The following is a 24,718-nucleotide window of genomic DNA, read 5'->3' on the forward strand; positions in this document are numbered from 1 at the left end:
ATGTCTGCCTGCCAAAGTGGATTTAAAAGATGTCTGCCTAAAAATTACCCCTACTCTATTGGACTAACATGCTATATTTTAGTAGCTGCATAATTTGCTCAGCCTCTGAAATTTGATTTGGAATCTGATTCGAATGCACGTTGCTAATATGCAGCATGTTCAGTGCTTCTGACTAGGCATGGTTTTCCAGGTGGTCTATAATTCAAAAAGGAACATAGAAGTCTCCTGATATCCTGGGCAACATTAATCCTCCCAACAACGAGACCAAACAAATTAACTGTTTATTCACCTCACAATTATGTATACACCCACCCATGTGTCACTTGGCTTCGTAATTGCTAACATAGCTATGTCACAAAAAAATCAATTCTCTGTAGTATTTAGAAATGTAAATTGTTAGCATACTCCTCCTAACTTGCCTTTTCATCTATTTTTGTGTTGCTGCATATTTGACCACCATACAATCACTTTCGTCCTCCTTTAACTCCATCTACAATCACTTTCTTCCTCCTCTAACTCCATCTACAAGTTTGCAGATGATACCACCATTGTAGGCCGTATCGCAAACAGCGATGAGTCGGAGTACAGGAAGGAGGTAGAGGGTTAGTGGAATGGTGTCACGACAACAACCTTTCCCTCAATGTCAACAAAACTAAAGAGCTTGTCATTGACTTCAGGAAAGGGGGCAATGTACATGCACCTGTCTACATCAATGGTGCTGAGGTCGAGAGGGCTGAGAGCTTCAAGTTCCTGGAAGTGAACATCACCAACTGCCTGTCCTGGTCAAATCACGTAGATGCCACAGCCAAGAAAGCTCACCAGTGCCTCTACTTCCTCAGGAGGCTAAAGAAATTTGGTTTGTCCCCTTTGACTCTCACCAACTTTTATCAATGCACCATAGAAAGCATCCTAGCTGGATGTATCATAGCTTGGTATGGCAACTGCTCTGCCCAGGACCATAAGAAACTGCAGAGAGTTGTGGTCATGGCCCAGCGCATCAAGGACACCAGCCCCTCCTCCTTGGACTCTGTCTTTACCTCTCATTGTCTTGGTGAAGCAGCCAGCATAATCAAAGACCCCACCCACCCAGGACATTCTCTCTTCTCTCCTCTTCCATCGGGTAGAAGATACAGGAGCCTGAGGGCACGTACCACCAGACTTAAGGACAGCTTCTACCCCACTGTGGTAAGACTATTGAACGGTTCCCATATACAATGAGATGGATTATGACCTCATGATCTACCTTGTTGTGACCTTGCACGTTATTGCACAGCACTTTCTCTGTAGCTGCAACACTTTACTCTGTACTGTTATTGTTTTTACCTGTACTACAGCAATGGACTCTGTACTAACTCAATGTAACTGCACTGTGTAATGAATTGACCTGTACGATCTGTATGCAAGACAAGGCTTTCACCGTACCTCGGTACAAGTGACAATAATAAACCAATACCAATATTCATTGTATAATGTTATGGACAAGCACTGATCCTTGCATTACCAATTGGTTACAGGTTACCAACCTGAAAATGCATAAGGAAGGTAATTGGTAATTGGTTTGTTATTGTCACATGTACCAAGGTACAGTGAAAAACTTTGTTTTGCATGCCATCCACAGAGATCATTTTATCAGATCAGTGTATTGAAGTAGTACAGGGGAAAAGCAATAACAGAATGCAAAATAAAGTGTTACAGTTACAGAGAAAGTGCAGTGCCGGCAGTCAATAATGTGCAAGGCCATAACAAGGTAGATTGTGAGGTCAAGAGTCCATCTTATCATACAAGAGGTCCATTCAATAGTCTTATAACTGCGGGATAGAAGCTATCCTTGAGCCTGGCGGTAGGTGCTTTCAGGTTTTTGTATCTTCTGCCTGATGGGAGGGAGGAGAAGAGAGAATATCCAGGGTGGGAGGGGTCTTTGATTATGTTGTCTTCTTTACTGAGGTAGTGAGATGTAGACAGAATCCATGGAGGGGAGGCTAACTTCTGTCATGTGCTGAGCTGTGTCCACAACTCTCTGCAGTTTCATGCAGTCTTGGGCAGAGCAGTTGCCATACCAAGTGTGATGCTTCCAGATAGGATGCTTTCCATGATGCATCTATAAAAATTGGTGAGGGTTAACGGGGACATACCACATTTCTTTAGTTTCCTGAGTAAGTTAGAGGTGCTGGTGGGTGATTTCTTGGCCTTAGTGTCTATGTGGTTGGACCAGGACAGGCTATTAGTGATGTTTATTCCTAGGAACCTGAAGCTCTCAACCATCTCTAGCTCAGCACCATTGATGTAGACAGGTGTATGTGCACCACCCTGCTTTATGAAGTCAATGACCAGCTCTTTTGATGACATTGAGTGAAAGGTTGTCGTCATGACACCATGCCACTAGGTTCTCTATCTCCTTCCTGTGCTCCATCTCATCGTTATGTGAGATTTGGCCCACTACGGTGTGTCATCTGCAAACTTGTAGATGGAGTGAGAGCTGAATCTAGCCACGCAGTTGTGAGTGTATTGGGAGTGAAATAGGAGGCTGAGGACATAGCCTTGTGGGGCTCCAGTGTTGAGGACAGGAAATTCTACTGTACTAAAAGCCAAAAATGCTGGAAACACCCAGCAGGTCAGGCAGCATTTGTGGAGAGAGAAACAGTTACTGTTTCAGGTCCAGACCTTTTATTCAGCCAATCCCAATCAACCTCCAACACAACCTCTGATCTTCGCCCTCTATCAGTCAGCCTCACCCTCTCACCCTGTCATGAATAGCAATCTACAACCTACCTATTTCCCTCCACTAACTATGCCATGGTGAAGCCAGTCGATAAAAGTCTGTGTGTTAAGTCTTTATGTGAAGTACAATGCCTTGAGCCTCATGTACTTCTCTGGGGTGTTCAACACAAAACATAAGCAGGCCCCGCCATCCCCCTTATTTGTCCAGCTCCCCCATTAATACCCATGCAGTGCCTGGTGAACACACCATTTGAGGTGTAGAAGAATTTCTAGGCTTTATGGACTTCCTGAAGTATTTGTCAAGGTGCCTCAAAAAAAGGTCAAGTCACAAAATAAGGACCCATAACTTGAGGGAACATATTGGCATTGACAGAGAACTGACCAACAGACAGGAGACAATAAGTCGGAATGAGGGATCATTTTACATTCCAACACCCTTGAAGTCAGGGCCAAAGTTCCATTAGTCTTCCCTGTTATCTGCTGCACTTGCATGCTAGCTTTCTCTGTTTCATGCCCAAGGATCTTGAAATCCCTTTGCATTGCAGCTTTCTGTAAATTTTCTCCATTTAAATAATACTCCGTTCTTTCATTCTTCCTTCCAAAATGAACAACTTCACAATTTTCCATATTAAACTCCATTTGCTCACATTTTGCCCACTCACCCAAACTCTCACATCCCAAAGCCTTGCCAGTAGGTTACTCGGCTACTGTAATTTACTCCTTGTAATAGGTTAATGGCAAAAAAGAATTAAAGGTAATTGATGAGAACGAGTTGCAGTAGAGGGAGAATGGGAATACAGACATTCTCTGACTTGTGTAAGAGTTTGGTTCTGCAAGCCATTCCATTAGTCTAATTTTACATCAGTCAGATTTCAAGGGAGCCATAAGAACATTTACTATTTTATTTTATACTTAGATGGTAGCAATTTCCTATCCTCTGCACTGCATGAATAAACTGTATTCTGCAAAAAAAGAGGTCTCTGTAGAAATAGAAGTAAAAACTCAAGGATTAATTAGAGAGTAATTTAACATTAACCTGACATACCTTTATTCCAAGCATTGGCTTGCTTATTCAAAGGGGTGGCGGTGATGGAATGCTGGCTAATTAATCAGATCAGAAGGAAGAAGAGGAGGATGCTGCCAAAGTTCAATGTGTGGTTGCCATAACAATCTATTCTTGCCCAGAGAGGACTGCAGAGCAGCACTTTTTTATCATAGATATCCTTGCAGCAAGGTAGAACATTATAAATGATCCTGTGTACCTGCTCAGACCTGATGGCATTAGGGTCCCTCTTCACAAGGCATTGCAGTCCACCCTCAATTCTTTCACTGTGAACCTTTTTGGCAGCTGAACCTGATGTGAGCCATCTGCTTGGATCTCTCCATTGACCCTTTGTGTCTCCAATTCCCTGATGGTGCAATGCTCTTCTTAACTTGCAAATTCATATATTCATATAGTCACCAACACAAACTAAGCGATCCTTTCCACACATCAATCATCATGCACTGATGATCAGGCAGGGGAGATCAGATGACATAACCTACTTGCAGGTGCACTGCACTGATAATAACACATCAATAAGTGGAACCCTGTCCAGTTACTGAACTGGCTTGCTGAAATATCTCTGTGTTCCTGCCTTAAATAAATTTAGCTTACACACAAAATGTACCTTTTTTCAGATTAGATTCACTGCGCAGGTCAAATCCTGAACTCTTTGGACTGTTGCTCAACGTTTTGGACATAGTGCCCACAGCAGCAGGGAGGAATGTCATGTAAAAACATATTGATCAGAATGGCATAAAATGAGCAGGAGGATGTATTGAGAAACTAAATGTTCAAGCCAGTGAAGTACAGAGTCATTCAGCAATAACAAATCGTCTTGAGACTCCAAGTGAGGTTTATTTTAAATCTTTGCACCATTTGGCTCTTTCAAGATACACAGTGGGGCAGAACTGATGAAGTACAAGGACCACACTTCACTTAATTCCCAACAACTGGATTCTGGATTTGATCAGAGCAGCATCACACTTTCCTGCACAAGCAATTGCTTTTCATTCACGGTCTTTCACCCTACCTTCTCACTTTCATAAAGGGGGGGGGCCTACCAGTCGATGGGAAATGTAGAACAGATATTTCAGCTCACCATGAGACCTTCCACATATGTCCCTGCCTCATAGGCATCCTGCCTTCAGAGCTGGGCATGATAAGTGTTGTAAGAGCAGATAATATTAGCCATGGTATAGTGTTTAACTTTGTATTGGAAGTCATACACAGTCATTACATGGCAGCTCTTGCATAAATCAAAGCAATTCACAATCACGAGGTCCATCACAGTGAACCGAGAGATTTTAAGTGAAAGTTATCACTTGTTGTCTAATGGCAATTGAGGTTTTCTTCAAGCAAGTGCAGATAATGTTCATCATTGGCAACCTTTCTGGTCAGGGATGGCAGCAGTACAGGCAGCTACCACCCCAGTGTGACTTATCCCGACAAAGTGAATTATGTTACTTGTCCTCTATTAGGAAATATTTAGATATCAGTAGTATCATTTATAATAAAGTAACATCAAATAATGTATAAATGAAAAATCATGTCATCTGTAGGTAGTTACGCACCCTAGTCCCTTTCGCTTTCAACAGCCTTGGTGTAAATGTGTGTGCAGTATAAATGGGTGCAATGTGATCAGCTGAAAGGCCTGTTTCTGGGTTGTATGACTCAGTGAATCAATGACTCTATGAGCCTTGCTGATGGAGTTTGGCATCCAAACTCTCAATGCACTTATCCGTTGCTTGCCTCAGTCTGCAATCCTACTTCTGTTGCTCTTAAGTCCTCACAAATGTCCTATTAGAAGATCTTCCACAGGTAGGCTGGCTTCAGACTGCTGTCTAGTGCCATTTGAAAGAGTAGTCTGGGATAATGGGTTGTGGGGCACAGGCGAGAGGTGTGATGGGAGATATCTTGGTCCCCTTATACGGGGGAACCTGCATGCCAGGCAGCAGGGTACACAAGGCTGCAACAATATGCTGGTGCTTAAACCGCTCCACCAGTGTTTCAACCACTAGACATGGATCTGAGCCAGCAAAGAGACTTGGAATCATCCCAGTTGTGGCCCTTTCCTTAATTCTTTGTGAAAGTACGAGGGTGTGGATCTTCTGAGATGCTGCAGTAAATTGCCCTCATTGGATACCAGGCTGCAGCTTCCTAGGACCTCTCTCTAAACTAAACATCTCTCTAAACTAATCTGCTCACCCCTCATGGTGCCATTCTCTGAGGTGGGATTGTGGCATGTGAAGAGCAATTATGCTCTTTAGTTATCATGATCATTGCCATCCCCATCCTTTTCCTCTTCCTCTCCCCCCTGTCTCCTACTGCTCTGAATTATGGTGCTCTGGGGAGCGAAACAGAGTGCTCACCTGAGGAAGCTAAAACCATGGCTATAGCTTGTATGTCACCTTTATGGTGATGAAGCAGCACAGATGGTAGCAAGGGTGTCAACTGCCGATTAAATCAAAGGGCGTATTCATCAGAATGAAACATTTTAGTTGAGCAACCCCAACAGATTCTGTATGGTCTCTGCTCAAGATGTGGTTTGATCCTCAGTGGTCCAGCTGCCCTTGAGGAAGAGGATGGTTTCCTTAAACCCTCTCCCTTGTGGGTAACTCCCTTCTTTATTTCATATAATTTTTACCTAAATGGAGGAGGCAAAAATTTATGAGTGATCTTTTTCTTTTAGAGGTGTCTCCTCTGCGTGAAGGTGAAAGGAGTTGTAGAAGAGGATGGGGCATATGCTGGTGTGGATAAAGTACCTGTAATTGTGTTCTTCACAGTTTTGTTATTGTTGTTTTGTGTGTGTGTGTGTGTGTGTGTGTGTGTGTGCGCGCGCGCGCGCGCAGGTGAGGGAGCCTGTACACATGTGCATTTGTGTGTTGTCTCATGTGTAGTGAGTGTGAGAGTATGTGTGAAAGCATAGGGGCTGAGTGTGTGCTGTGCATACTCTATGTATGAGTGTGTGTTTGTGCGTGTGTGCACCTGCATGTGTTGAATGCATTTGAGTTATAGGGTGTGTGAGTGAGTCTTTGTGTGTGCACACGTGTGTGTGTGTGTGTGTGTGTGTATCTGTGTGCTTGTGAATCTTTATATGTGTGTCTATCTGGATCAATGTGACTGTATGGGAAAATAGTCTTGAATGCACTCGTATTGACATATTATTTGGGATCGTGAAATTGTGAATCACTGCTCCACTGTGGGGATTCATCCCCTTGAAGGTGACAAATCCAGTCACCTGCCAAATGACGGTTGAGGGAGTTTTATCTCCACAAGTAGTATCAATGTGTATTGCAGTTTGTAAATTGCATGCAAAGTCAATTTGGGTAATGCAAACTTGGATAACCCAAATTGACTTTGGGTAATACTCTTGGTGAGCTTCTAATAAAAGGTTGTATTTAGCACACTGCAAACCTTGCTGTCAGTTAAATTGTAAATTATGGAATGAGACTAGCCCTGTGGACAAGTTGAAAAGGCACCAGATTTAATCCTACAGTCCGCTTACACTTGCAGCTCAAAGCTACCATTTGACGGACCATCAATAAATTCTATATGCAAAACATTATCAGTTTTTTGATTTGTATATATTTCTCTAAGTGAGTCATATGGACAGAAAGCGAAATAATGATGTCATATAATGCATAAATATGTAATATAGGGAATTCCTAACTATTACAGTCTGGATCTTAGAATAAATACTTCTATTAGAAGCCTCTGTGACCTGTAACTTTCATTTCTAGGAGGATACAGCAGTATCCTAGATCCACTTTTGGATAAATTACACAGTGTCATAAGCTATAAATTGGATACTGATTACATAATTAGAATATTTCTAATCCTTGAGATGAACATTCATACATTCAATCCCAGCCATTCATCTAGGATTACCTGTGCAAATGCTGCTATTCAGAATAGTCGTTATACATCCAGTAACGTTGCTATATTGTCGCTGCATTCCACCAGGAATTTCTTATCCTTTCATCTTTCTGCCATCGTTGCCATGGTAGCAGCTATCTGATGTTATCCCTCTTAGTTATTCTCTGAATCAATCATCCCAAATGCATTCTCTCACTTTAAATAAAAATATCAAATCTAAATCCTGGGTGTTCCCCTTCTCAGCAACAGCCTTTGCAAAATTCTTTTCCCATTCCTTCTTCACCCTGCCTCAGTGATGGCTTTCATCCATGTTTCTCTTGCTCATTCTGTTTTGGCTGTATCCTGTTGTGTCTGGTTTATTGACAGCCAATGTATGGATTGGCAGAAATTGGATTGACTAAAATAAGAATCAGTCAGATTTTATTTATTTTCTGGAATATCATTGAAAGGAAATGCTTGCTCTTGTTTGGCTATCATCAATGCTCCCTTATCATTTGCATCACTACCCTTAAATGCATTCATATTTGACTTAATCAAAAATTACCTCAAATATCTTACCTTGTGAAAATCAAATTTATACAAATGCCCTAGGAGTTATTTCATTTTGTTTTGGAAGGCATGCAAGTACTTGAGAGAAGTAGCATGAAACTTTGCTGTGAAAGTTTAGGCAGTGAATATACATGTGCATCTGGGATTACTGAATGTAAAGGCAGTAACTTGTTTATTCATGGAATTATGGAATGATGTATCTTAAAAGGGGTGAGTACCTGTGCTGGCTTTTTGAAAGGGTGATCCATTCACCCTCACTCTCCAAGTCTTTTCTCTTGGCCATGTGTGTATTTTCTTTTCCTTGGCAAGTGCATATACTAATCTCGATTGAAAATTTCCATTACATCTGTTTCCACAAATCTTTCAGACACTGAATTGCGGATCATAGTTCACTGCATAAGAATAACATCCCTCTGGTTGTTTCCATCACAATTAAAGTCAAATCGGCATGCAGTGAGTTTTCTTTGGGACACTCAAATTTCACTCATTTTAAACCTTTCAGAGATAAAATGAAATAAGGACCTTTGTGAGACTGCACTCTTGGGTATCATTGACATAAAGAATAGCAAGTAAGTATGTGTTGCTAACTGAAGCAGCTGTACCAAAAGGCCATTGTAACAAAACATTTAATGGTGTGAAAATGCTCATCTCATAACAGAATGCGTCTTACCCAATGAGGCTTGTAAGGATAGGAGGTTGTCACTTTCTGATGGTAAGGAATCTATTCCAACCCGAACAAGGATAGGAGGCAGTAGCTTCTTGGTGAAAAGGCATCTGTTTCAGCTTTAGTAATATGGCAGTGAACTAATCTCTCGGATTTTTCTGGTCCCTTCAGTCATTCAAGATGCTGATGATTTTCACCTATGCTACCTAATGTGAAGTGTGAAATGGCTTTGGTACTGCACTTTTACACCATTACAAGGAAACATTTCAATCAATACTTTGTTGATTTAACATCTAGCCATTGTATGAATGGCTGATTTTTGAATCATCAAAACCAAGATTGAGCCTTTTGTATGACAAAGTTATGTATATAATGTAACTTTCTCTCTCCATTGTCCAGATTTTAATTAGTTTTAGCCCTTAATTGTTACTTCAGCAAGACAAGGTGATTGGCAGTAAAGGATTTGATGTCCTAGGATGGATGATTTACTTTATCAACTAAGTACAGAATGTCAAGATCTGAGACACAATTTTCCCAAAATTCTACAGAAGAATTGCATTCAATTGATTCAGGAACCTAATTTTCAACCATGTTACTTAAAACTTGTTTTTATTAAAAAATTAAATTATGTTTGTTTAAACAAGTCACTTTTGTTTGAAATATGAATGTCATGTACTCTTGAGTTCTTACTAATAATTTGAAACTACCATATGACTTTTTTAACTTCATTCTTTTATCAACACAGAAGGTAAATACTACAATTGATGTTCAGAAATTTTCAACAGTTATTTTGGTTTATTTCCTTTTCTATGATTAAGTTGGAGAATCTCAGAACAAGAGAACAGAATGATTTTGTTTGTATCATGGTTACTATTACATCTCTGAGAAGCATAACACAGTTTGTATAAAGTTATGCTCCATTGGGTTTGGATCATGATCTGTAAATATACATCATCGATAGATAAATAAAGATAAGCCTACCCAGCAGGGTGGCCACAGTATCATTCCGAGGTACTTCAGTACTTTATAAATGAGCTGCAGTACACATATGCGGACACAGGCGCACGCACACACACACACACACACACAAACACCCAGATTTGTCATGTAACCTCCAGAAAGAGATAAAAAGCGAGAGAACACCTAAAACCCAGAACCAAAACCTTTTTTGTTAAAAAAACACTGGGAAATTCCTCTATGACCCCCCCTCCCCTCCAGAGAAGAATCAAAACCAGTCCAGTGCACCGCAAAGATAATTTGTTAGATGTTGAGCTGCTAATCTTCTGTAGGAAGTGATCACTGCCTCAGTCAAGAAGTCTCCTGAATTCATGTGGCATGAACACCCACCTGGCAATGTGACAATGAACACCTGAAGGAATGAACAAATAATTGAAAGCTTTAGCATCTTTGCTTCCACCCTCAGGTACACAGCCCATATTGTATCAAAATAATTTTCTTTATATTTTGGGCTCTGAAGTCAGTTGTCATGATTTGTAATTCTGAATATATTTTTTTAAATTATGTGGACTCAAATAATGGCCTGTCTTTTTTCATTCAAGGGATGTGGGTGAAATCTGCAAAGGGCAGCATTAATTGAAGTTTTTCAGTTATTCTTGAACTGAAATAATTAACAAAGCTATCACAGCATTTAGGAATCTGCTATGGGCATGGAGTCACATATAAGTTAGAATGGGTATGAATATCAGGTTTCCTTCCTGAAAGAGCATTCAATAAGGAATTTAATGGCTTAGATCTAATGTGATAATTTCAGGATAACAATAATCAATGCTAAATTTTACTGTAAAACGTTTCTAGCTGCCATAGTAAGATATAACTCAGGTCCCCACATCATTATTCGAGGACTCTGGGTTACAAGTCTATTCAAGTAACTACCGTACTACCAACTCAAAGGAAATACAGAGAGATATCCATTTGCTATAATATCAATTTATTTTTCAGGTCACAATTATTTGCAATTTCTAAGCAACTGCCTCATGCTATATAAAGGAAGCTGAAATTCACTGTGCTTGATATCATGTAATTTATTTATGAATTGGAAAATATTAAACGAAAGGTACAGATAAAGTCTAAGGTTTAACTTTTGATGGTAATGGCTTTGATAACTTATTGGTGAAGTGCAAATCTCAAAACATGCTTCTTTGAGCAAACAGAATATCATATAAGGCTGTATTGGTTAGAAGGCATGTATAAACATTCATTAAAAGCTAGCAGTTATTTTTTTCTTATGTCATCCTGTCACTAATAATGTTGTTCATAGTTAGATTCCCATATTTATGAATACATAAGGAATTTTAAATTGGTTGAAGTTCTCGGGATTTTTGATAGAGTAACAAGACAAGATTTGATGAAAATATTCATAAATATTAAAGTTAATCACGGTTATATTCTGTTATGGTTATTTATCTAGTAGCAGGTCCCACTTTTAAGTTGCATTTTATGGGTGTCGGCCTATGACATCTATTGATGATTTGCAACTCTACCCATAACAATGGTGACAGGCTGCTATACAAAGGAAACAACAAAGAGAAAGGCGGAGCTGATCAGCATGTTGAGCAGGGGAGAAAAATCAAGTCAGTGTTTCAGATCAATGACACTTGTTGTGTCACATAGGTAGTAATTGATCAATAGTTTAATTTCCCAGCATACCAGGAGAGAACTAAGGGCATTGTGAATGTCCAAGTTGTGAGAACAGAGGTAGAGAAAGGTGTGTATTTGCTGAATTTTAACAAAGTTTTTCTTTCTCTTCTCTCCTGTGATTTTTGACTATCCACAAGTCTATTATATTCACTACACTGTAACAGGTAAAGGCTACATATGTCTGAGTGATGTACCTAGGTCCTTCAGAAATGCTAACCATCAGAAGTTGAATGAAAATTCATTAGAAAGAGTGCCTCAACCAAGTTGAACCATCAAGGAGCCTGCAAATGGAAACCATAATGTTTGTCAGAAGGATCTGTTTGTTTATGCATAAGAACACAAAAAAATAGAAGCAGGAATGGGTTGCCACACCCCTCAAGCCTGCCCCACCATTTAATATGATCATGGCTGGTCTGTGCTGCCCTTAACTCTTCTTCTGTGTCAGTTCCCACAACCCTCAATTCTTTCAATATTCACCTATCTCCACCTTAAGTATATCTAATGATCCAGCTTTCACCACACTCAGGAGTAGAGAGTTCCAGAGATACATTAACCTTCTGAGAGAAGACATTTCTATGCACCTCAGCTTTAAATGACCAGCCTATTATTTTGTAACAATGTCCTCTTGTTTGTGAATCTCCCACTTGTGAAAACATCTCACCATCTACCCTGTCAAGTTCTCTCAGGACCTTACATGTTTGAATAAGGTCACCCCTCATTCTTCTAAATTCCAAGGAATACAGACCCAACCCATTTAACATCTCTTGATGGGACACTTCTCTCATCTCTTAGCCTGGTGAATCTCCCTTGGACTGCTTCCAAATCCTTTCTTTGGGAAGGGACCAAAACTGCGCGGTATTCCAAGTGTGGCCTTACCAACATTCTCTACAACTATAACAAAACCTCCCTTTAATTAAACTCCAACCCCTTTGAAATGCCACTTACCATCTGCCAACTTTTTATAATTCATGCAATAGAACACCTGGCTCCTTCTAAACTTTAGTCATTTGCAGTCTCTCTCCAATTAATAAACCACCTTTTGATTCCACTTACAAATGTATATGACCCCACACTTCCTCACATTACTTCATTTGTCAGGTTTTCACCCAATTGTTCAATATGTATATATATCACATTGCAGATTCACAATGTTCTCATCAAAACGTGCCCTTCCACCTGTTTCCGCATCATCATCAAATTTGGAAACCTTACATTTTGTTTCCTCCTCCAGGTCATTTGTAAACAACCGAGAGGCAAAAACCAATCCCTGGGGTACACCTTTAGTTACATCCCTCCAGCCTGAAAAGGACCCATTTATTTTAACTCCTTTTCTATGAGACAACTAGTTTTTAATCCATGCTAACAGATTTCCTTCAATACCCTGGGCTCTTAATTTGTGCACCAACCTCTAGCACTTTGTCAAATGCCTTTTGGAAATCTAATACACGACATATACAGACTCTCCTCTATCAACTCTCCTTGTCACATCCTTAAAGAATTTGAGAAAATGTATCAAACGTGATTACCTTTCATAAAACCGCATTGACGAGGTTTGATTATATTCCGCTTTCCTAACTGTTTGGTTATTTCTTCTTTTATTGTTGATGTTAGCATCTTGCTAACAATAGATGTTAAACTAACTGGCCTCTAGTTCCCCACATTCTGTCTTCTTTTTTTGAACAAAGAAGTCACTTTGGTTGTTTTCCAGTCTTCTGGTTTCCTTCTGGAATTTCTCAAGTTTTGCAAAAATTGCAATCAATGGGTTCACTATCTCTGCAGCCTCTTCCTAATAAAACCTTTGAGTGTAGACAATTGGGACCTGGCAATTTGTCTCGTGTTTCTCTAACAGTTCATCCCTTGTGATTGAGATTTTACAAATTCCTCCCTGTTCATTGAAATTAGCCTATGTGTTAGGGATACTTGCGCTGTTCCCCATGGTGAAGATTGATACAAAAAATTGATTTCACTTGTCTGTCACTTCTTTGTTTTGTTATTAATTCACCAATCTTGTTCACAAGAGACCCCAGACTTACTTTATCTGTCTTCTTCCTATTTCTAAATATTTGTTTTGATATTACACAAACGTTTTCTCTCAAAATCAATTTTCTTTCTTCCTTATGAGCTTTTAAGTCTTGCACTGCTGGATCCTAAAAACCTCCCAGTACTCTGGCCTACCACCAGCCCTTACCACTTTGTATGGTCTACTTTTCAATTTAACATTATCCTTGACCTCCTTTGTTATGGCATTTCATGTCAATATATGTCTACCTTGATTCAACAAACAGTTCAGTATTTTCCCGTGAAAAATTCATCCCGACTGTGAATATTTAATCCTATTAGGACTGGATTCCCACTTAAAAACTTCAATTTACAGAGACCATATAAGTTGTAACCCCTTTGTAACTTTTGAAATTGGTTTGATCCCCTGGGATATCATTCAAAATTGCGAATTTGTAATATGAAAATTGTATCAAACAGATGGTGAGGGGGAAAGAGCTGAAAATTCTGTTTACTCAATCCAGAGGTGAAAGAGGAGTATGATTCTTGTTCGATCAAAGGATCTACCTTCAAAGTAAGACCTCCCAGCTGTGAGGATGCTGTACTCAGGAAAATATGAACTGAAAAGCCACCAGCTGACGTTGGCAGGAGACTACAATCAGGGAAGAGGAACCTGGCCGGTCACTAAATAAGTTATGACTTATCAGTTGTTGGAAGAGTGACCCGTGAAATAGTTGTGAATATGTAGGGCTCAACTCATACCACTGAACTTGAGAGAGAAAAGGGAGGTATCAAAAGTGACAGCGGTCACGTTTAGGGTACTGTAACCTTTTAATCTCCACAGAATAGAGATTAATCTTTTATTAATTGTTAAATCCACAGTCCATAATTCTGCATAGTGAGCAGCAATTCAATTAGCAGCCTGTTATAAATGTAAGTAGGCAGGAGAAAATATAAGCCCTCAGTCAGCTGGAGAATTTGAATTCTAGAATAAAAACTAGCTTAGCAATAGTAACCATGAAACTACAGGATTGTACTGAAGACACAAATGATCTCTAAATCTACTGCCTTGTGTTCTGGTCCACATGTGACTCTAGGCCAAAGCCTGGAGTCTTGGCTCGTAACAACTCCCTGAAATGGCAAACCATTCATTTCAAGAGCAATTAGGGATTGATAATAAATGATGAATTTGACAATATTGTCTGCATTCCATGAAAGGAGATCCCTCATCTTAAAATCAGGAAGCCTTGGATACAAATCCCACTCCAGAGGCTTCAATGTAAAAGCTGGGTTGTCATTCCAATGTTCTCCTGAGGGATTGGTGTTCAGTCACAGTGCTCTCTTTCAGAATGCATGTTAAATGTCTTTCCTCTCAGTTAAACTTAAAAGACTGCTGACATTGGAATCTGGAGCAAGAAGCTGGAAGAACTCTGAGTCAGGCAGCATCTGTACAGAGAAATAAACAGTCGACTTTTTGGGTCAAGAAAGATATAATAGCGTTATTTTGATGTACGGCAGGAATGTTCTCTCTGGTATCCTGGTCAACATTTATCTCTCAACTAACTTCTAAAAATAGATGAAATGCCATTTGTAGGATTTTGTGTATAATTTGCTAGTCCCATCACAACACTTGACTACACTTTAAATTGTATTTCATTGGCTGTAAAGTGCTGTGGGATTTCCCAAGGTTGTGAAAGGTACTGTATACAGTAAGTGCCTTCAATGGTTGAGGAATTGAGTATAAAAGTCAGTAAGTCATGTTGCAGCTGTATAAAACTTTGGTTTGTCCACACTTGGAGTATTGTGTGCAGTTCTGGTTGCTACACTACGAGGAGGATGTGGTGGCTCTGGAGAGGGTGCAGAAGAGGTTCACTATGATGTTGCCTGGATTGGAGTGCATGAGCTATAAGGAGAGGTTGGACAAACTTGGATTGTTTTTGCTGGAGCATTGGAGTCTGAGGGGGCAACCTGATAAAAATGTATAAAAATTATGAGACACAGATAGGGTAGATAGTCAGAGCCTTCTTTCCTTGGGTGGAAGTGTCAAATACTAGAGGGCACAGGTTTAAGGTTGGAAGTGGAAAGTTTAAAGGAGATGTGTGAAGCAAGTTTTTTTTATATACTGAGTGGTAGATGCCTGGAATGTGCTACCAGAGTCAGTGGTAGAAGCAGATACAATAGCAATGTCGAAGAAGCATTTAGACAGACACACAAATAGGCAGTGAATAGAGGGATAGGGACCATGTGCAGACTAATTTAATTTGACATCATGGTTGGTGCAGACATATGCTGAGTGCCTGTTCCCGTGCTGCACTGTTCTATTTTCTAAGTTCAGCATTTACTTTCTTTACATTCATGTATGATTTTTGAAGACGAAAGTCACTGTAAGTATATGATCAGCCCTGTCATTTCTTTATGTCATTGATTCCTTTTGCCTTGGCTGAATGAAGGTCTGCTGGTTATACACTTCATCCTGTGTTATCCTAAACAATCTCAGCTTCTATATTTTGTAAGTCATACACCTTACTTCAATGGTCAGATTCCCTTTTGCTTCACTGTTTCCCTCAAGAGGGGGTGGAGGGGTGGGGTGGGGGCGGGCAGTTGTGAATCAAAGACCAGGATGGAAGGGTTATCAGATACAGAATTGCAATGAGTGGAAATCAATGAAGATAGCCGAGCACATTCTTTAAATTTGGGCTCCACATTCAGGTGTCCCTATTTCAAAAAGGGACCTTTTATTGCTGCAAGCTTACCCAAATCTGGTTTTACTGATGTAGCCAGCACTGCCAATGATGAGATTGCCTTGCAAAAGAGCCATCATGCAGTTATTTCCAATTACAGAGTGCCTCATGTCTGTTTTAGGTGTGCCAATTGCACAACAGCATTTTTTCCATAATGGACAGATTTGTGTAACTTTCCTTCTCTTCATTTTAGTTGCTTAGAAACCCAGTTAATGAGCAGTTTTATAGAGATGGAAAGATTAAAGTTGGAATTGTTAATTTGTACCTATTCATTTATTTTGTTGTGAAAATAGTAAATGCTATAACAATATTGAACTCCCTGCTTCTAATAAGATTTTTGATGGAATAGAAAATGTGAAAGGTTTGTTTATATTGGCTAATCTTTGGTTTTGATATCAATTTTCCATGCATTTCTTCAGTGTTATCACCTCATCAATTCACAATGCAAAGTTGGCTCTTGCTTGAAGTAGGCAATTTCAAATTCAAAAGATCAATTGAAAGATCTCTTTAAAGATTAAACAGTAAAAGTGTTCATCTTACTTGAGTTAAAGCCCAACACTCAAACTGCACAAGTTTAGAAATCCGATTAAGATTTAATTAAAAAACACTGATATGAAAATTAAACAAAATATTTTGATACAACTATTTCCTGACACAGATGATGTTACTGTATAGTAACAATTGTATAATATAGACAAATTTGTCATCACCGTATAAACTTTGATACTATGAGTATTTAGATTCCTAGATACAAGAGATATCTACATATGTATAAATTACAGTCACCAGGGACTGCAGAGTATAATTACATTTAACCTTAATGCTCAAAAATGATAGAGCAACAAATGACACTGGCCTAAAAATTCTAAAATGGCACAGAGCAGGAAACACATGCCAGTTCCTTGGTGTTATCACTGTGAGTTTGACCCTCAATTGTTTATGATTTACATTAATGACCTGGAGAAGGGAACAAAATGTGAAGTTTCCAAGTTTGCTGATGATGTTTGCTGTTAAACGAATACAGACCCAATTCTGATAGGACAAACCTCTCATTCCAAGAACTAGCCCAGTGAATCTCCCTTGTACTGCCTTCAGTGTTACTGTATCTTTTTTCAGACAATGGGACCAAAACTGTACACAACTGCTCCAGGCGTGTCCTCGCCAACACCCTGTACAACTGTAATAAAACCTCCCTATTTGTAAACTCCAATCCCCACATAATAAAGGTCAAGATGTTGTTTGCCTTAACTTCTCGTCACACCTGCCTGTTAGCATTTTATGATCACTGCACTAGAACACGTAGATCCCGCTGAACAATCATTTGAAGGCTCTCTCCATTTAGATAATAATCAGCCTTTTGAATTCCCTTACTGAAATGCATGACCTCACAATTCCCCACATCAAACTTCGTTTGCCAGGTTTCTGCCCAATCACTCAATCTATCTGTATCCTGTTGTGGAATAACAATGCCCTCATCACAACATGCTCTTCCACTTTTTGCTGTATCAGCAAACTTGGAAACCTCACATTTTGTTCCCTTCTTCAGGTCATTAATGTAAATCATAAACAAATGAGAGTCAAAAATCACACAGCGATAACACCAGGGAACTAGCATGTGTTTCCTGCTCTGTGCCGTTTTAGAACATTTTTATGCACAGTGTATTTTTAGGCCAGTCATTTATTTCTCTATTATTTTTGAGCATTAAGGTTAACTGTAGTTCGATGGAATAGTTTAGAAGAATGAGCTGTCTTCTTGCAGTTTAGAAGAATAAGCATAGCACTGACATTCAAACCTACAAAGATCCTAAGGGGCATGACAGGGCACATGTTGAAATGTTTTCACTAGTTTGGGAATCACAAACAAGGGGGAACAGCTGCAAAATAAGAGTCCATTCATTTAGAAAAGGTGCATAGGAATTTCTGCTCTTGGAGGATAGTGAAACTCTGGAATTCTCCACCCCCGAGGCCATTGGATATACTTAAGCTGGAGATAGATAAACATTTGAAAGATCAAGGAATTGAGGATAATGGGGAACTGGCACTGAAGGGAAATTGAGACCTGTGGAGATCAGCCATGATCATATTGAATGGTGGGCAGACTAGAAGGAATCTATGGCCTACTCCTGCACCTATTTTCTTGTGTTCTTGTATGCCCAGCTCTTGTAGCAATTTATGATCTAAAGAGACATTATGATTTTTTTTCCCCATTAGTGCACACTTACAATAAGAAATTATGTGAGTTTTTACAAAATATCTGAAACTAACAAATGCTGATTGATGTTACATCTGAATCTCATGGAAGGGAGGTGGCCAATGAACACACCCACTGATGGGGATCATTGCATGACTTACAAAATATTTACAGGAAAGGTCTACAGGGCAGGCAAGAAAGCAGGCATCATTTTCACTGCTATGAACCTCAGTATCCTGGTTAAAAATGTGGAAGGCAGGAAAAGCATCCTTTCTGCTAATAGTCTATGGATATCACCAATGGCCAAGTTGAATCACCAAAGAAAGGAAGTGGTTTCAGGGCTCAGTACCAGGAGTGCAGAAAAAAGTTTAATGACTTTGCACATTTATGCAAGGTCAGTGGAAAGACCACCAGGCTCAATGACAGCTTCTATCCTGCTGTTATAAGACTATTGAATGGTCCCCTCGTACAATAAGGTGGACTCTTGACCTCACAATCTTCCTCGTTATGACCTTGCACCTTATTGTCTGCCTGCACTGCACTTTCTCCATAGTTTTAACACTATTCTGCCCTGTTATTATTTTCCCATGTACTATTCAATGCACTGATGTGATGAAATGATCTGTCTGGATGGCATGCAGAACAAAGTTTTTCCACTGTACCTCAGTACATGTGACAATAAACCAGTTTACCAAATTAACAATTTCCCCATTATACTCATACACTATACTAACTTCCAGATATTCAACCATAGCAGTGTTATCTCACAAACCACTAATGTTCTCCCTCCTGCTTATTGGTATATTATTGTCACATGTACCAAGCTACAGTGAAAAACTTTTGTTTCTGTGCCATCCAGACAGATCATGTCATAAGTACATCAGTATAGTAAAAAGAAAAAGTCAAATATAGTGTTGAAGTTACAGAGAAAGTGGGAAGAGAGTTCTCAATCTCTCAGTGCACCAGTAGGCTAGAGGCAGCTGGTTCTACCATGGTCACAAGATATGACTTTGAGGGGAGGGGATTACAGAATGGTGCCCATGCTCATGAAGAACATTAAAGATGATAATTAGCTTATATACATTCCTTCTGATCCACTTCCCTCTCCTCCCACAATCTTATAGCTGGGGGAAGGCTTAAACCCACCCTTTTTAACTACTCCCTCCCCCTCAACATGACCACATCCAATAACTTCATTTCAGACACAAGAAATGCTGCCTGTGTGGGCCAAGAAAATAAATTGCAAGACACAGAAGAAATTAACAGTATTTTACTATATCTGACTTTCTCCCAGTTCAGCTTCTGGCACCATGCAGAAATTAAAGAGTAGCCGAGAGGTTGGGTCTACTGTGCTAAGGGACCAAGCAGGGGCAGTCTAGAATCAAGTCCAGTGAAGACAATTTTGTGTATCAGCTCTGAATCAGAGCAGAAAAATAAGGATACTGTTGGAGCATCCTGCAGATGACAAATGAAGGCTTTAAATTTGAAGGTAATTCGAACATTGTTCATCCTGCTCAAAAACCACCATGAGATGTCTAAAAACATGGGGATGTCTAGTTCCAGCCTTGGAAAGGACTTTGTGCAAATTTTCAAGGCTGCCCATTTCACTAGGGAAATCGTGGCCAGCACTATGTCAACATTTCTGGAGCCAATTACGTCAGATGTGCATCCCACAATGATTGGCACCATCCCAACCTGCTTTAGGCAGGAGGATGTAATGCACATGCAAAAGTAGAACTCAATGTTTCATAATATGCAAGGAACAATATAATCAACCAATCATGAATGAGAGTTTATACTCCAATTGAACATGGGAATATGTTTAAAAATGCATGCACAGTCTGAATGAATTTCCAGGCCACACCCTATGGGACAGTTCATGCTTAATTTCAACAAGGAAGTGATAATTACAACAGTACCCTATGAGGACACCCTAAATCAGAGAAATGGGCATGATATCTTGATTTCAGTTTGTATCTTTGAATTGGTACTTAATGTATAATGCCTAGGATATATATTTAAAGTTTTGCTCATGATAAATTGACATGCTTAACAAAGAAATGATGAAAGCTTTAAGAATAAACAGCCTTCCAGTGTAATTGGGAGGGATTATGAAAACAGATTATCAAAAAGTGCTTCACAAAGAATTTGCCTTCCTTAATCCCTCATATCATTTTGCAAAATGAAAGCACAGCAACTCCTGCACTCAACAGACTAAGTTTAATGAAAGGTATAATAGTCAAAGATGATACTGCTCATTCCATATTGTAAGCTGTAGGACAAGTATTGTTTCTGTTGGTTAATACAGTGGATTTAACACCCAGTATTCTGGTCAGACAGTGAAAAATTAAAAACTGAAGTCTGCTGATATCTGCTTGCCTGAGGCTGAACCCCAGAGCTGATGCAAGATTGTACATGAAAATAAGCTATGTAGTTAATAAAGAGAAAACCCAATCAACATCAAATGCCATTGCCATATATCCAATCCAAATGAGTTTTTTTTTTATCTTTAGACAAATATAAATATGGTGAGACAAGCCTCATCATTCAGCTGGATTTTGTTTTCCACTTTAAAGAGTTTATGAACAGCACTCTCATAAGAAGGTGTGTTCTTTATCAAGAGTGATCTCGAACTTCTTATGTATGGTAACCATCATCTACTTCATTTATAAAACACTGAGTGTTTGTCACCTAAAGGTAATGAGTTCAGGATGGATGGGAGTGGAGTGGGGGCCAGTTCAATGAAGGTTTTCAAATTCTATCAACAATAATTTGCATCCACAAATGCTCTTAGCACAGAAAAATACATAAAGAAAACAGGGAAAGCTCCAACAGCCCAGAATGAAGCCTTTGGTTTCCTCGCTCCCTTCAACCCTGCAGACCACCTGATTATTTGGCCTGGTCCTCAAGGATTCCTAATTTTGTCTTCTGCTTCAGATGGCATGCACCCACTGGCAGGGGGGGGGGGGGGGGGGGGTCCAGTTACCTGTGCAGATATTGTGCTGGAAATATTAAAATCCTACCATGGAGTTGGTAAATCATCATATCCTATGCCACGCCAGCTCAACTCCACCCTCCCTGTCTGCCCATAGTCATCAGAACCACCATCTCAGAGTATACTTCCACGTAATGCTGTCTAACACCGCCACAACACCCAGACCTCTTTAGTCATCACTTTAAGTGAAGGAAGAGTTCTTCAAACCATTGGCCTATCCTCCAACATGACCACAGGCCAGCACAATGATGCCTGACTGTCCATAAGCTCCACAAATATCAGAAAACGTCAAAACACGAACTAATTGCAATGTGCAACTGAAGCAGTCAACATTTTCATTTTGACTAATAGTGCCTTTGGGCTCCAGGAGTGCATTTTTTACACTATTTCTGACAATGTAAGACCATCAGAAATAGAAGCAGTAGGCCATTCAGCCCATCATACTCATTCCTCTATTCACAAGATAAAGAATGATGTCAGTGCCACTCTCCTGTATTAATCCCATACCACTTGATCCACTTTCTAGCATGTTGTTCTGAATCTCATTGAATGAGTTGCTAGGCCCCTTGAACATACATTGAAATGGTTTGACCAAGAGGCCCTCATCTGATAGCAATTAACAACTGCATGGACCCACTGTTGAATGCACCTATAAGGCAGTCGAGTTGAATCTCTGATGTTACATTAGAGTAATATACCATTCATATCTTAGCCAATTGTCTGACATTCTTCCACTAAAATGGGCAGAACAGAGACCTTAAAGCCTACAAGGGGATTTCAATGCATTTGAGCTACTTTCATTCCATTTTGCAAGGGGCTTGTGCCAACTACTATTCTAAAGGGAATGTAGATCATCATGTGGCCCAATGCAAAGTCTTTCAAAGTGCTACAATTGCCTCGCTCATTTTGAGGAAGCCAGCTAGCCCACTAGGACATGTTTTCCAGATGTTTTTGTTTGTCATGTCTCCAAATGCTTCAAATGTCTATATTACTGCTGAAGTGATAATTACTCTGAATGCCATGTGCAATAAAATTGAAAATCTGCTGGATTTACATATCTGGTTTGGCATTTGTGCCAGACACTTGAATGATGAAGGGAATAATCTTCTAATCCTAATCATTATTTGATTATAGCAATATTTTGTGAAAACTCTAAAGGATTTATTTCCTTTGTGGCAATGTCATGCCTTGTAGAACATATAGAATTGATTAATAAAGATAAAGAGTGGATTTTTGCCTAGCCTTGTTATCCCAACAGTCCTGGTACCACAGAAGTGGAATGTAGCCATATGAGGGGTTGTCTGGACTTTCCAGGCCTATTCAGTGGAGTTGCCAAATACTTGAAATCCAACCTCTCACCATCTCCTAACCATTGTTAAGATCTATTAAGTATAATTCAGGTGGATAATGTTTTCTTATTATTTCATTGGACATGGACCTCATTGGCAAAGTCGGTCTTCATTGTCTATCCTGAACTTCTGAGTTGAAATGGCAGTTAGGACTGTCTTGATCCATAAGTGGACTAGACTGGATATGAATGGTAGATTTCCTACCTTGAAAAGCTTCAGTTAACCAGACTTTTTTTAAAACAACAAACCATTGGGTTTGTGCCTACCATTCACACCAGTATTCCTCCACTACCCATCTGAATCTCACATCTTGGGTCTTAACAATGGCTAGGAGATGGTAGGAGATTGGTTCTCCTCCTGGGACCAAACTGCCTGCAAAGTTTCCACAATATCTGGCAACTCGGCAGCAGGTAACTTTGTTTTATAATTCCACTCTTATTTAATGACTTGAACTGAAACTCTCCAGTTGCCATGGGATCTGAATTCATGGCTCTGGATCAACAGTCCATAATTTTGACTATCCGGCCCAACACACTAACATATAAACACATTTAACCTTCCGACCAGGAGCAAGCCTTCAGCCCCTCGAGCCAGCTCTACCCTTTTGATAACATCAAAGCTAATCTGATTATAACTCAAGGGTGCAAGTCACTTAAATTTCTAGCCTGTATGGTCATGTCATTAATACTGCTGACTTAGCTTATTTGTACTGATTACACAGGTCACTTCATTGTCTACACACCATACGGACCTGCACCAGTTTTCTTTCACCTCTGGTGAAATCTAAACTTGGCATTCCAGTCTACCTAATAACTTTATCCACTTACTTGTAGAATCTTTCCACCTCCGCCTTAAAAAAAAATATTCACAGATTCTGCTTTCCTTGCCCTTTGAGTAAGAGAGTTCCAAAGACTCGTGACCTTGTCAAGACCCCTCAGGATCTTACACCTTTCATTCAACCTCTGCACTCTAGGACAATGGGATTGACAGGACTTCTGCTCTTCCTGGCTCTTCAGAAAGGATTTTAAGATTAAAAGTAAGATTCAAAGCTTAGTCAGTGGTCATCTGGAAGAAAGATGAATGGGGCAAACTCATGTCAAAGTTATATAATACAAAAACAGATTCTTAAGACGGTGTTAGATCTGGAGATGTTGTCCAGAAGGTTCTTCAGAATTCAAGAGAGAGGCACAAATCTTACGGTTACAGCTGTTTTATTAGATGTTCATCATAGTACAGGTCAGAGGGTCAACCTGTACCAGCAGACGAGGCGAGTAAAGTAGTAACAAATTTGAGCACATGCTTTCTTTTAATACTGAAAACCAGTCTGAACCATTTTAGATAAGAAACCTGCTAACAGGTACTGACTGAGTCACACTTCAGCTTTGCAGACAAAGAAACTATGAAGTATAGAACCAAATGTACTACAAGTTACTAAAAGTTTACAAACGGGTGATTATACAAACATATAAGCAAGCGTAAAGAAAGCTAGAAGTATAAGGAAAAACACAATAAAAACAACAATCTGGACCCTAATCCAACAGGTGGCCTTGATATTTCTGAGCAGACAAGAATGCAAGTGGGCCTGCAAATGAGTGGGAAGGCTGGAGCAATTGATATCAAACCCAACCTCACCCTCTACTGTAGTGGACGGAGCCCTTGGCCATATCTCATCTGTCCTCACTGACTCTCCAAGTTAGAGCAAGAACAGAGTTCCACTGGTCCTCACCTTCCACCCTACAAGTCTTCACATTCAATGCATCATCCTTTTCAATTCCTGACAGCTCTGACAAGACTCGATCAGCAGATACACATTGCCTTCCCTCCACACCTTCAGCATTTTGAAGGGATTGTTCCCTTCACAGCTCCCTGGTCCACTCTTCTGTCCCCACTAACAACTCCATCTTTCTAATGCAAACACATGAGATGGTACACCT

Source organism: Pristis pectinata, chromosome 11 (assembly GCF_009764475.1).
Source record: "Pristis pectinata isolate sPriPec2 chromosome 11, sPriPec2.1.pri, whole genome shotgun sequence".
In the NCBI taxonomy this organism is placed as follows: Eukaryota; Metazoa; Chordata; class Chondrichthyes; order Rhinopristiformes; family Pristidae; genus Pristis; species Pristis pectinata.